Here is a 13,274-nt window from a genome sequence, read left to right as displayed (position 1 = left end):
AATCAATAACAAAAAGGCTGTCATTAGAAACATTGATGGGGTGTCGGATGTACAGGGTCTTTTAAGTAAAGTTCATGAGTTTTACACTGACCTTTTTAATGTTAAAACTGTGGATCGTGATTTTATGCGTGACTCACTGAAGGAGATTACCACTGTTTTAGATCCTGTCTCGCAGCAATTTTTATTACAGGAGCTGACGGAGAAGGAGATTTTAGAAACAGTAAAAAGTTTTAAAACAGGTAAAGTTCCTGGTCCGGATGGAATACCCAGTGAGTTTTATGTAAAATTCTATCACATTTTAAAAGAGGACCTTTTTAGCCTTTTTTCTGATGTTTTTAATTCCAAGATGCTGCCTAAGTCCTGGCAGAAGGGTGAGGTCTCCCTAATATATAAGAAAGGTGACATCGCAGCTTTGGAAAACTGGAGACCAATAACCCTTCTTAACTGCGACTACAAAATTATGGCAAAAATATGTGCAAACCGTCTGAAAGCCATAATACCCCACATCATACACCCTAACCAGGTGTGTGGGGTGCCAGGCCGCAGCATCTGGGATAATCTAAATCTTATTAAGGACGTAATTGAGAACACGAGGTCTAGAAGATGTAAACTTGCAATTTTATCCATAGACTTTGAAAAGGCGTTTGACCGTGTTTCTCATTTTTATCTTTTTAAGGTTTTAGAGCGGATGGGTATTCCTGAAGGATTTTTATTATCACTTAAAGCCTTTTATAAAAACTGCACTAGCAAGATTTTAGTGAATGGTTTTAAGACACAGGACGTGATTTTAAACTCGGGGGTGAAGCAGGGGTGTCCCTTGTCCCCACTGCTTTTTATTTGCGCGTTGGAGCCTTTACTGTGTGCGATTCGCCGCGACAAATTAATTTGTGGAGCTCCCCTTCCGGGGGGAGGCGGCATAGAGGCCAAAGCAGTGGGGTACATGGACGATGTTGCGGTTTTATGCAGGGACACCGTGTCGCTTCAGAGAGCCCTCAGACAAATAGAGTTTTATTGCTGTGCTTCCGGTTTTAAGGTGAATTTCAGAAAAAGTAACATTTTAAACATAGGAAGCATGGTTTTTAGAGATATACCGGTACCTGTGTCAGATTCTGTTACTATTTTAGGTATCTCCTTCAGTGAGTGCGACAATGGTTTTATAAGTTGGGACATGGTGGCGCAGAAGGTAAACAAAAAAATATGTATGTGGAATATGAGGAAACTAACCATGGAGGGAAAGGTTTTAATTATCAAAATGGTCATTTTACCCCTTCTTTTATACGTAAGCATGGTGTTTCCTCCCCCAACTGTTTTATTACGTAAAATAATAAAAACGTGTTTTACCTTCTTTTGGAGTTCCAGAATGGAGAAATTGAGTCGAGAAACTGTCATGAAATCCAAACCAAAGGGTGGCAAAGATTTTCCTGATTTTAATAGGTTCCTTTTAATAAAGTTCTTTAGTTATTGTTTTAATTCCCTTTTTAAAGAACATCACTGGTCTTATTTCCTACGTTTTAACACTGGTTTTTTTATGAGGAGGCTGGGGTGGTTTGATATTAATTTAACTTCCCCCTATGCTTTTAATTTACCAGCCAACTATGAAATTTTAGAGAAAATAGTGACCTTGTTCGATTTAAGAGGGAAAAGTGTGTCAGAACTTAAAAACAGCAAAAAATTAATAAAGGACCTAAGAGACAAAGAACTAGTCTGCAATATTGAACATTTTAGTGAAGAACGTTGTGCTTTTATTTGGAAGTTTATTAATGTGTTTTATCTTTTTAACACACAGATGGACCTGGCCTGGAGCTGCGTTCATCAATGTCTTCCATGCAGGGCATTCCAACACAGACGAGGATTTGCGAGGTCTGCCATCTGCCCGAGGGAAGGCTGCCAGGCGGAAGAGACGGTTCGACACATTTTTTGGACTTGCAACTTTGCACAGGAATTTTGGAAAAAAATATTCCCTTTGTTGGTGAAGATGGCGGACCTGAAGGACTTAAGCTATGATAACATTTTGTATGGACTTTTTGGATGCCCTACCCCGGATCAAAAAAGTATAGCATGGAAGACGATGAACTGCGCAAAAGAAGCTCTTTGGAAGGCCAGGAACATCCTGATTTTTAAGCATGATGTTTTAGCAATTGATGACGTTTTAGGACTTTGTTTTAGTGATATGTATATGTACTATTTATTAGATAAAAAAAGGAATGCCACCCTTTCAAGAAAATGGTTTGTGAGAGACTGGAACTCCAATATCTAATGTTTCACCACCATGTCCCTTTTATGGATTTTAATGTAAATTGAATTTTTCTTGTTGTTTTTATTCAATGTAAAAAGTGGAATTATTGTAAACTGTACTTTTTTATAATAAATCATTGACACCCCCGCGAGGGGGTAGCCAACTGAAAAAAAAATCTGTTCTTATCAGTTTAATATCTGATACGTCCCCTATCTGGGGACCATATATTAAATGGATTTTTAGAACAGGGAGATGGAAATAGAGCTTGCTCTGTCCACTCCACGCATTGACCTGGTATTGCAGTATTTCCAGGACCGGTGCACCCTTTCCTTATGTGTTGACTAAAATCAGATTCCAAAAGTGTTTTTTGTGTTTGCCATTGTTTCTGTCTTTCTGAAGGTATCTCCCCTTTTAATCCCATTATTTCAACACCTGTTGGACAATGCATGAGTGATAATGAGCTAATTGATTAAATGCAATTAATGAATACATTGCCACCTCTTGTTTTGTGTCGTCTGTGTGTCTGTGTTTCCGGCATTTCACATTGGAACAGCTCATTCACCTTCCTTGTCTTCTCTCCGCCCTCCCTTTTAGGTAAGTTAAAGAGCTGCACCTGAGCCAGCCACTGATTGATGCAGCACCACAGTCAAATAGTGGAGTGGAGCAGGGGAACAGCAAACAGCCATTAAAGCTGCCCGCCCGCCCGCCACAATGGACCTACCTGTGTACACTAGATGGATGTGATGGAATGTACTGTCGTCCCTACATTTCAAGAAGGAGTAAGAATTGCAGTTGCAACAAAGCCTTGCTTGCCTACAAAGAGAGCAGCAATTTGGATTTGTTACTATGTTACCTAGAAGAATAACAAACTGTGCAAGGATAGAGGTTGTAGGAGCAAGGAGAAGTTGTCTGTAAAGTTGGTGGATGCTTATTTTCCATTTTGCAGTCCCTTGTCTCCCTCTTGTGGCCTCCTGGAGGCAACTAGCTGTGCAAAAAAAGACAGCCTGGCGGCCGGCTGTTGCAGTGTTGCCCTCTCAGGCAACACTGAGTGACTGACTGAGCCGCACCGTCTTATATAAAGTTCAGACGGAACTTTGCACGTGTCATAGTGGAGCCCTGAGGAGCCAGAGCCAGCTTTCTGACATCATAATGGGGCCTCAGAGATAAAAGCCTGGGCCCAGGCAGTGTTGGTCAGTGCTGCTCAGCAGGCAGCACTGGACTGGACTGGATTACAGCTGATACAAGGTGTGAAGGAACAAGGGGTGGCTGTGGGCATGCACTTGCTGCCGCTGCCAGTGTTTATCTGCATGGCAGCAGGGCATTTGGGCGTTGCCAGGAAGGCGTTTTTATGTAGATTCCTCCTCTTTCAGCACTGCATTGTGGTGCAAGCAAAAGAAGCAAATCTTGTCTGGCTTCCTCTCCGGCCTTTATTCACCTCCCGTGTAGCTGTGAGTGTGTGAGCCTGCAGGGCCCCATGGAATTGCCTAGAAGTAGGCTGAATCGCTGCAAGGGCTGAACAGCAGTATCGGGCAGGCTCGGGCAACGCGCGGCCCGTTCGGGTTATCGCTTCTCGGCCTTTTGGCTAAGATCTAGTGTAGTATCTGTTCTTATCAGTTTAATATCTGATACGTCCCCTATCTGGGGACCATATATTAAATGGATTTTTAGAACAGGGAGATGGAAATAGAGCTTGCTCTGTCCACTCCACGCATTGACCTGGTATTGCAGTATTTCCAGGACCGGTGCACCCTTTCCTTATGTGTTGACTAAAATCAGATTCCAAAAGTGTTTTTTGTGTTTGCCATTGTTTCTGTCTTTCTGAAGGGATCTCCCCTTTTAATCCCATTATTTCAACACCTGTTGGACAATGCATGAGTGATAATGAGTTAATTGATTAAATGCAATTAATGAATACATTGCCACCTCTTGTTTTGTGTCGTCTGTGTGTCTGTGTTTCCGGCATTTCACATTGGAACAGCTCATTCACCTTCCTTGTCTTCTCTCCGCCCTCCCTTTTAGGTAAGTTAAAGAGCTGCACCTGAGCCAGCCACTGATTGATGCAGCACCACAGTCAAATAGTGGAGTGGAGTAGGGGAACAGCAAACAGCCATTAAAGCCGCCCGCCCGCCACAATGGACCTACCTGTGTACACTAGATGGATGTGATGGAATGTACTGTCGTCCCTACATTTCAAGAAGGAGTAAGAATTGCAGTTGCAACAAAGCCTTGCTTGCCTACAAAGAGAGCAGCAATTTGGATTTGTTACTATGTTACCTAGAAGAATAACAAACTGTGCAAGGATGGAGGTTGTAGGAGCAAGGAGAAGTTGTCTGTAAAGTTGGTGGATGCTTATTTTCCATTTTGCAGTCCCTTGTCTCCCTCTTGTGGCCTCCTGGAGGCAACTAGCTGTGCAAAAAAAGACAGCCTGGCGGCCGGCTGTTGCAGTGTTGCCCTCTCAGGCAACACTGAGTGACTGACTGAGCCGCACCGTCTTATATAAAGTTCAGACGGAACTTTGCACGTGTCATAGTGGAGCCCTGAGGAGCCAGAGCCAGCTTTCTGACATCATAATGGGGCCTCAGAGATAAAAGCCTGGGCCCAGGCAGTGTTGGTCAGTGCTGCTCAGCAGGCAGCACTGGACTGGACTGGATTACAGCTGATACAAGGTGTGAAGGAACAAGGGGTGGCTGTGGGCATGCACTTGCTGCCGCTGCCAGTGTTTATCTGCATGGCAGCAGGGCATTTGGGCGTTGCCAGGAAGGCGTTTTTATGTAGATTCCTCCTCTTTCAGCACTGCATTGTGGTGCAAGCAAAAGAAGCAAATCCTGTCTGGCTTCCTCTCCGGCCTTTATTCACCTCCCGTGTAGCTGTGAGTGTGTGAGCCTGCAGGGCCCCATGGAATTGCCTAGAAGTAGGCTGAATCGCTGCAAGGGCTGAACAGCAGTATCGGGCAGGCTCGGGCAACGCGCGGCCCGTTCGGGTTATCGCTTCTCGGCCTTTTGGCACGATCCTGTGTCAAGAGGAGGTCAGCATGTCATGCCCTTGGCCTTTTGGCATCGCCACTTCGGTGGCTTAAGCCAACTGCTGCTATAAGGGGGTAGGCTGGGTGATCAACTGTCGAGCGATCATGGGAGCTAGGCTTCGATACGCTGGGATCGGGGAAACCCGGATCAAGAATGGATTTGGCATTGACGTACCCTTGAACAAGAAGGACCTTTTTTCATTGAAACACCAGGTGAATGAAGTCATTTTCAAGACCCTCAACGTGAGTAGGAACGACATCCTTTGTCTTCAAGATCCCAGAGGTAATCGCTTCACTTTGGTTCTTAAAAGTTTGAATGCTTGTTACAACTTGTATGCCGCAATTAATGCTAACTTGCAAAACCCTGGGTTGGATGGACTTATCTTCACCGTTTTATATAACAACGATGTTCCACTGGTTGTTTTGATGTACAATCCTTATGTGATGGTGGATGATATTACTTCCTTCTTAAAGAAGTACTGCTCTTACGTCAGCTATTCTCACCAGGTGTTAAATGCTGAATCCCTCTGGACAGGGAAGCATAAATTCTTTGTGAGATTTGAGGAGGATCCTTCAGGGCCTCTGGGTGTGAAATACCCTCCTAGGAATTTTGCCATCGGCCGGGACAAAGGCTACTTATTTTTTCCCCAGCCTCCTGTGTTTTGCAGGAAATGTAAAAGATATGGCCATGTTCATGAAGATTGTACGCAAGAAGGTGTTACATGTAACAAATGTAATCAGGACGGTCACCTGGCCAAGGATTGCAAAAACCCAATTGTGTGTAACATGTGCAGCATTGTGGGTCATGCCTTTAAAGACTGTCCAGAGCGTGCTAAAAACAGAAGGGTTAGGACTCTGGCGGAAGTAGTTGCAGGTGAACCTGGCAGTATGAGGTCTAATGTGATTCAGGGCCCAGCTGCCCAGGGAACTGAGGAGTCGGTGCCTGCCCAGGTGTCTGATGGGACTCTCCCTGAGTTAAATCGGTCTGGAAATACGCTGGCTGATGAAATGGAGGTAGCACCTGTTGAGAAAGACCTGCCTCACCCCTCTGACGACCTGACTGGGTTAAGAGGTGATGGGGAGGTGGATGGTTCTTTATCCAAATCACCTGTCTTTTCCTGGGAAGGAATTCTGGTGGACCAACAAGGTGAAGGTGGTCAAGGGGACTTTTCAACTGCACTTGTGAGGCCTTCTGAGGAGGAGGAAGGAGGTTCATCTTCTAAGAGACTTCGCACCATGTTGTCTCCTCTGAGTGAAGATGGAGTGAGCCCGGATAGGGGAGTCTACCCCATTTCTCATTTTCCTGAGGACTTTCCTTTTTTAGGAGAAGACGTGGACAAAGCTATCTTTGTGTCCGGTTGTCAGCCACCAGGAGGTGTAGGCTGATTAAACAGTGGGGTATTGGTGGATATCTACGGAAAAAGATCAAAATATGGACCCCAAAATTACACTTAATGTCTTATCCTTGAATGTCAGGCAAATTACATCAAAGCCTAGACGTGCTGTTGTGCTGGACTATATTAGGAATCTTGGGGCAGAGATCATATGCCTGCAAGAGTGTGGTATATCTGAGTCACTGGGGGAGGGGGATTGGCCATATGGGCAGTATGTCTGGTCAGGATCTACTTCCAATAAGAATGATGGGGTGGGGATCCTATTAGGAAATATGGGTATGGGTCTGGAGAGTTATACAGTGGTGGAAACAGGTAGATGTGTAATTGCAGTGGTATGTTGTAGGGGAGTTAGGGTTAGGGTGGTGAATACTTATTGTCCTATAGATAGAGCAAAAAGGCTGGCGCTGTTGGAAAAGCTAAGTCTGTTCTTACCTGGAAGGATTCCTACCTTTTTTTTGGGAGACTTTAATTGTTCTTTTGATGGGGATGGTCTGGATGTAACTGGGAAAAAGCTTAACCAACTTATATCTGATTTTTCTTTTATAGATGCAGCCGAATTGTCATTGGGTAAACCACCACCGCCAACATATAAATCAGATAGAGGGGGTATTGAGTCAAGAATTGATCGTATTTGCATATCTAAGGGTTTAGTGTGTAATAAGATGGTTCAGAATGAGGTACCTTTTTCAGACCATGTATGTTTACGGGTATGGGTGGAGGTAAGTAGTAAACTTTGTTTTGGGAAAGGGGTGTGGAAGTTGAATATTAGATTATTGGAGGATGTTGAAGTGATGGATGAGTTCAAACGAAAGTATGATTTGTGGAAGGGAGAAAAAGATAGTTTTGTGGATGTGCTTAAATGGTGGGATTGGATGAAAGGGCAGATTAAATTTTTTTTTGTGAGATGGGGATATAAGCAGGCTGCTAGGAAACGTAACCAGTATAAGGAATTGAATATTAGGATAGAATGGTTGCGGAAGATGGGTGAGAAGGGAATTGATATGAGTGATTTGCTAGAGGAGGCAAGGAACGAGTTAAAGCAAGTTTTGGAAAGAAAGGGAAAGGAGATTATTTTCAGGTCTAAAGTGGAGTACTTAGATAAAAATGAAAAATGCACAAGGTTTTTTTTCAAGAAAATGTGTGGTAAGAAAGATGATATGGATGAAATTGTTAATGCGAAGGGGGAGCGTATAGTGGGTATGGATGTGTTAAAAGTGGTGGAATCGTTTTATTCAGAGCTATATGGCAAAAAGTGGATTGATATCGGGTTGATGGATGAGGTTTTGAATGGTTTGGAAAATGTTCTTAGAGAGGAGGATTGTGTGGGGTTGAATGAGGATGTAACGTCTGAAGAAGTGAAGAAAGTGATAATGAGTGCCGGGAAAAATAAAACACCTGGTAAAGATGGTATTCCTGTGGAATTTTATGTGAAGGCCTGGGAGATAGTAGGGTTGGATTTGGTGGAAGTATGTAAGTTTATATGGGATAAGGGGGTTTTGTGTGAGTCTATGAAAGAGGGTGTGATTGTTTTGATTTACAAGAAAGGGGATAAGAAGTGTTTGGGTAATTGGAGACCGATTTCATTGCTGAATGTGGATTATAAATGTTTTAGCAAAATTTTGGCTAACCGTATGCGTGAGGTGGTAGGAAAGGTTGTGGGTGAAGATCAAGTCTGTGCTGTGCCAGGTAGGAGTATGTCTGATAATTTGGTTTTGCTGAGAGATTTGATTGGTGACTGTATGAGTAGGAAACAGAAGTGTATGATGCTTGCGTTAGATTTCGAAAAGGCGTTTGATAGAGTGTCGCATGTGTTTATGTTTGCTGTACTTGTTAGGATGGGCTTCCCAGTGAGGTTTTTGGAAGGTGTGAAGTGTTTGTATAGGGATGTGTCAAGTGAAGTGTTGGTGAATGGTAATTTAAGTTCAAAAGTATGTGTGAGATCTGGGGTAAGACAGGGGTGTCCTATGTCCCCAGTTTTGTTTATTTGTGTGATCGAAAGTTTGATGTGTTTGGTAAGAAAAGATAAAGTGGTGAAAGGTCTTTTGATCCCAGGGAGTGGAGGTAAATACGTTAAAATTCTGGGTTATATGGATGATGTTGTGGTTATGAGTGATTGTATGGTTGGGTTGAATAGAGCAAAATTATGGTTGGATTTTTTTTGTGGGGCATCAGCTTTTAAGGTGAATTGGGATAAGTGTGTCTTTAAGTGCTTTGGGGATAGGAGGGTAAGTATGGAGGGAGTGAGGAATGAAGTGGGTGCAGTAAAAGTGTTGGGGATACAGTTTAATGAGGACTTGAGAGGGAATGAGAGTTGGGATGAATGTGGCAAGAGGATTGAGAAGAAATTGAATTTTTGGAGACTTAGAGACCTGACTTTATCAGGGAAGGTGTTGATAATTAAGGCAGTGATTTTGCCTATTTTGGTTTTTGTGGCTAGTATTTTTCCCTCCGCTAGTAGGAAAATCAAAAAGTCAGAGAAAATGGTTTTTACTTTTCTGTGGGGAAGTCAAATGGAGAAGTTGAAGCGTGAGTATGTTTATAAGTCTTGTGAGAATGGAGGTTTGGGTTTTCCGAATGTGGAGGTCTTTCTTGGGTTGAATTATATTAAAATAGTGGTGGGGCTCTTGGGGAAAGGAAATAAGAGTGCGTATATGGTAAGGTATATGGCCGGTTGGATGCTTTATGGGTTAAATTGGTTTAAGAGAGATGCTACTGTGCCTGTTGCTTATGTATGTCCGGTATGGTATGTTGTGATTGAAAGGTTCATTAGGAAATATGATTTGATTGCAGTGCCTATGGGTGGGTTTCTGGATAAGAAGGCTGTGCTAAAAAGGTTGTGTGTGAATGAGGTTGTGTGTAATATTGTGGGTTTGCGAGGAGAGGATGTCGTGGATACTTGGAAGAAGTTAGGCGTGAGAGGTATGTCCAATAGACAAAAGGACATAGTGTGGATGGCGTTGCATGATATATTGCCTGTTAGAGATGTGCAGAGGAGGAGAATGCTAGTTAGATTTGAGGTGTGTCCAAGGGTTGGGTGTAATTCACGGGAGACTGTTAGGCATCTTTTTTGGGACTGCAATTATTCGTATGAGGTATGGAGGAGGATGGGTGGCGTCTGTAAGGAGTTGGCTGGGGTGAAGTTTGTGGATTGGAAGGTTGCGATGTTTGCTATAGGGGCTTGTAACAGAGTAAGTGATAGGATCTTATGGTTGATTATGGCGTGTATAATGGAAAGCTTATGGGATGTACGTAATTTAGGTGTTTTCAAAAATAAGTGGGTACCCATTGGTGAGTGTGTGAGGATGGTTTTGTCAAGACTATACGTAGTTTATCGTTGGGATAGTCAGTGCGGTGGTGGTATAGACGCAGAGGGGGTATGGAAATTTAAGAAGTGGAGAAGGTTGGTGAAATATAGCTAATTGATAAGATTTATTTCTGTTTTATTTTTGTCCTTCATGATCCTTTCTGTGTCTTGATTATTATTGTTTGGAATAAAATAGCCATGATGATGTACGACTAAGGCAACTTATGCCTTAAAATGCAAAATGGTTTGTGTACTGTTGTCAGGTCCGTATTTCACACCGAATAACCACCTCTGTAAATTGAAAGCTGAAGGCATGCCTGGAGAGAAGTACACCACACAAATGTCTGAGGTACAGCTTCAATGTCAGCCAGGAGGGACTGAACTTTATTCAGAACAAAGAAACACACACAGAGAAGACACATGCCCCTCCCTATAGATGTGTGACTTGCTTGAATTCCATTGGCTCTTCTGCTGTAACTTTTGCTATACATTCTTCTGCACACTCCTCTTTGCATTCCAGGGGGCGGTGTCTTCCATAGGTGTGTCCGACATGAACAAAGAACTTGTTATATATATCAGTATATTACACAAAGAACTGAAATGTATATACATATATGTGAGGATAATATTTTTCAGACAATATACATAGTAATGATCCCTGACAGTCCCCCCTAAAAATATTATTATTCTATCCCTGAGTCTTGCCTAGCAACCTACCACTGACCACTCGAACCAGGCGGGTAGGGGTTTTGGATTTCTTCACCAGCTTGAGACGAGCTACTCCTGATGAGTAACCCCCCTTTGTACCTGGACTTCCAAGGTGTCGGAGTGGTCCTAACTTTCCCTATTCTCCTCTGGATACAGGATGGTTGTCTTGATATAATCTACAAACCACTGCTGGTTGTAATATATATATATATTAATCCGGTCTACATTTTTATTAACAGTAATAATTGTCGCACTGTCACTTACTGTCCTAATGGGACTTTACCCCTGCAGATATGACAGGTCATGGGCAGCACAGTGACCTTCACCTCACACCTTCACATAAAACTCCTCAGATTGTAATTTGCAGCACCGTGGCATATTTACACACATTATAATTATAAACCTCAGACATTATAAACAATAGGGCCTCAGCTAATAACATAATGCTATCACCAATCTCATGCTATCACCCTCAGGTCTCGGGTCCCATCAGTTCATTGCCAGTCCTGTACACCATCGTCTTCTTCTTCTCCTGTCTTCTGCTCTTCACTGACTGTCACCCTCAGGGTAACCCACACAATTGTGGAGTCAGACTACGTTGGTGTCCAGTGGGGGAGTTATTATTACCCCCTCCTGGTCACTTACTTATCAAAACACTTGATCCTGCTGACGGATTCACTCAGGTCTTTGGTCTTTACTTTGCTGATGTCATCAGGACTTGGTTTGGTCCTTCTCATCTGTCCGACACCGTCTCCTTTAGTTTACGTCATCAGGCTGTACATAGCACCGCATGTTGTGAGCCTGGGGTGAGATCCCACGTAGGCGGATTAGTGGAGTTGTATTGTGACTATCAAACCCTCCGCATCTGTACTCTTCCTCTGGCAAGTTACTCGTCTGGGCGGCCGCTTAGAATTGTGACACTGCCGTCAGTTCATGATAAACGCGTTGTACTGGCTCAGGCTGTGCCTGCCGCATCTCAGTGATGGAGTTCATCATATTAAAAGTCTTCTAGTTCATGTTTACTGGCACTTGCTGGGGACCCCCAACTCTTGTCAATTGTTAAAATAAATACTAATCTGGTGATAACATCATCCGCATACATTATAAACGTTGTTCTAAGTACATACAATAATGTCAGGCCCCTAAATGACATCAAACACCTTTATATAAGGAAAAACTTCTCTGTTACAATGGACAGGGCACCTAGAAGATGTGTAATTATTGGGTACATTTCATTTGCACTTGGTGATACCCTTTCAGCAGGATTTGTACCTTGATCTCAGCTGATTGCCTGGAACATCTCCACCTCACAGAAAGATACACAGATTCCACATGTTTATCTGACAAGCGTCTTAAACCTATTTTTCTTACTCTAACCTGGTTCGTTCTACCTGGGAAGGCCTCTCAAGGTCGGTTCTCTTCGTGGGAGGCGGGTATGATAAGGGTGGCACCGGTCTGCCAAGACTGTTCTGTAGGCAAATCAAACAGCTCTAACAGAATTTAGCAGCGACAGCTGTAAAACCTGGGACATACCAATTAGATCTTACCAAATCGATCCTTGCAGTCTTGGGGCATATGTGAGGTCATACACCATCAAAACAAGTGCCATCAAGAGTGAATTGGGTGCCACCGTTCACCTTCCTTTATCCGTCCACATTCTGTTAGAATCTGGTTCTCCCGCCTTCCGCTCCCAGTTGGACACTTCCTGTGGAGAACAAGCTTTTTCATTGCATAAACATTAATTGATCTTAATCAGATAATTCAATTGAAGAAAAACATTAACAAATAGCATCTTTACATCAAACGTTCACACTGGTCAGTAACTAAAACTTACAAATTGATTCTTCTTCTTTATATACATATCTATACATACACATATACACTGCACGGAATTCTCTGCTCTAAAATTTCCCTTTCACAACAAAAATAAAAATAAACAAATAAAAATGTTTTCTAATGGGAATATTCCACTTCTGTACCTTTTATCTGACGCATGACTCTAATAGTCCAATGCTAAGGCTGGTCCAGAACTTTACATAAAACTTAACCTCAATATTTAATATTCCCACAACACTTCTTAAATACAATTATTAAACAAACTAACTTTGGGATAACATCTGGAGAACTGCTGATATCTTATTGTACAAACATCAGGTCAATACCTGGGATACCATTGTTCCCCTGTCACTTACACACAACGTCTGTAGTGGGGAAAATACAGGCCGGGCTTCAGGCCCCCCTGAGAATAGGTCTACACATACGAGCACCGCGTCATACACTTCTACCTCCGGTAGTTGTATGTTCTGCAGTCGTTGGGACTGTTAATCTGGCCGGGCTGCACTTTTCACAGGTACCTTTGCTGTTTTACCTATGTCATGCCGTGCGCACATCATGCCGGCTGCTACAAACCTAGTGGTGGCATTATTGTATCCAGGGACAAGCCAATTTACTGACACCTGGCTGCACATATCCTTGTTGTCAGGTCTGTCTTCTCTCGCTCTCTCAATTGGCTTACCCGATGATCCAATAAAGTTCCTACTACCAATGGGCCCATAATTGTGGGCGATGCCAAAAGCGTACCTAGAGTCAGTGTAAATGTCGGCCGTCTTA

The 13,274-nt window shown here is 43.0% G+C and overlaps 2 non-coding genes across 2 annotated transcripts; both read left to right on the top strand.

Moving 5' to 3' along the window:
* The first annotated feature begins 2,366 nt into the window (after nt 1-2,366).
* Nucleotides 2,367-2,564, top strand: LOC142720529 (U2 spliceosomal RNA). The gene has a single exon (XR_012873306.1). It is a non-coding gene; the product is annotated as a U2 spliceosomal RNA (small nuclear RNA).
* Nucleotides 2,565-3,798: 1,234 nt separating this feature from the next.
* Nucleotides 3,799-3,989, top strand: LOC142720510 (U2 spliceosomal RNA). The gene has a single exon (XR_012873291.1). It is a non-coding gene; the product is annotated as a U2 spliceosomal RNA (small nuclear RNA).
* Nucleotides 3,990-13,274: the final 9,285 nt, after the last annotated feature.

Source organism: Rhinoderma darwinii, unplaced genomic scaffold (assembly GCF_050947455.1).
Source record: "Rhinoderma darwinii isolate aRhiDar2 unplaced genomic scaffold, aRhiDar2.hap1 Scaffold_499, whole genome shotgun sequence".
NCBI lineage: Eukaryota > Metazoa > Chordata > Amphibia > Anura > Rhinodermatidae > Rhinoderma > Rhinoderma darwinii.
The sequence above is the reverse complement of the archived record's forward strand: the minus strand, read 5'-3'. Positions and strand labels throughout refer to the sequence as shown.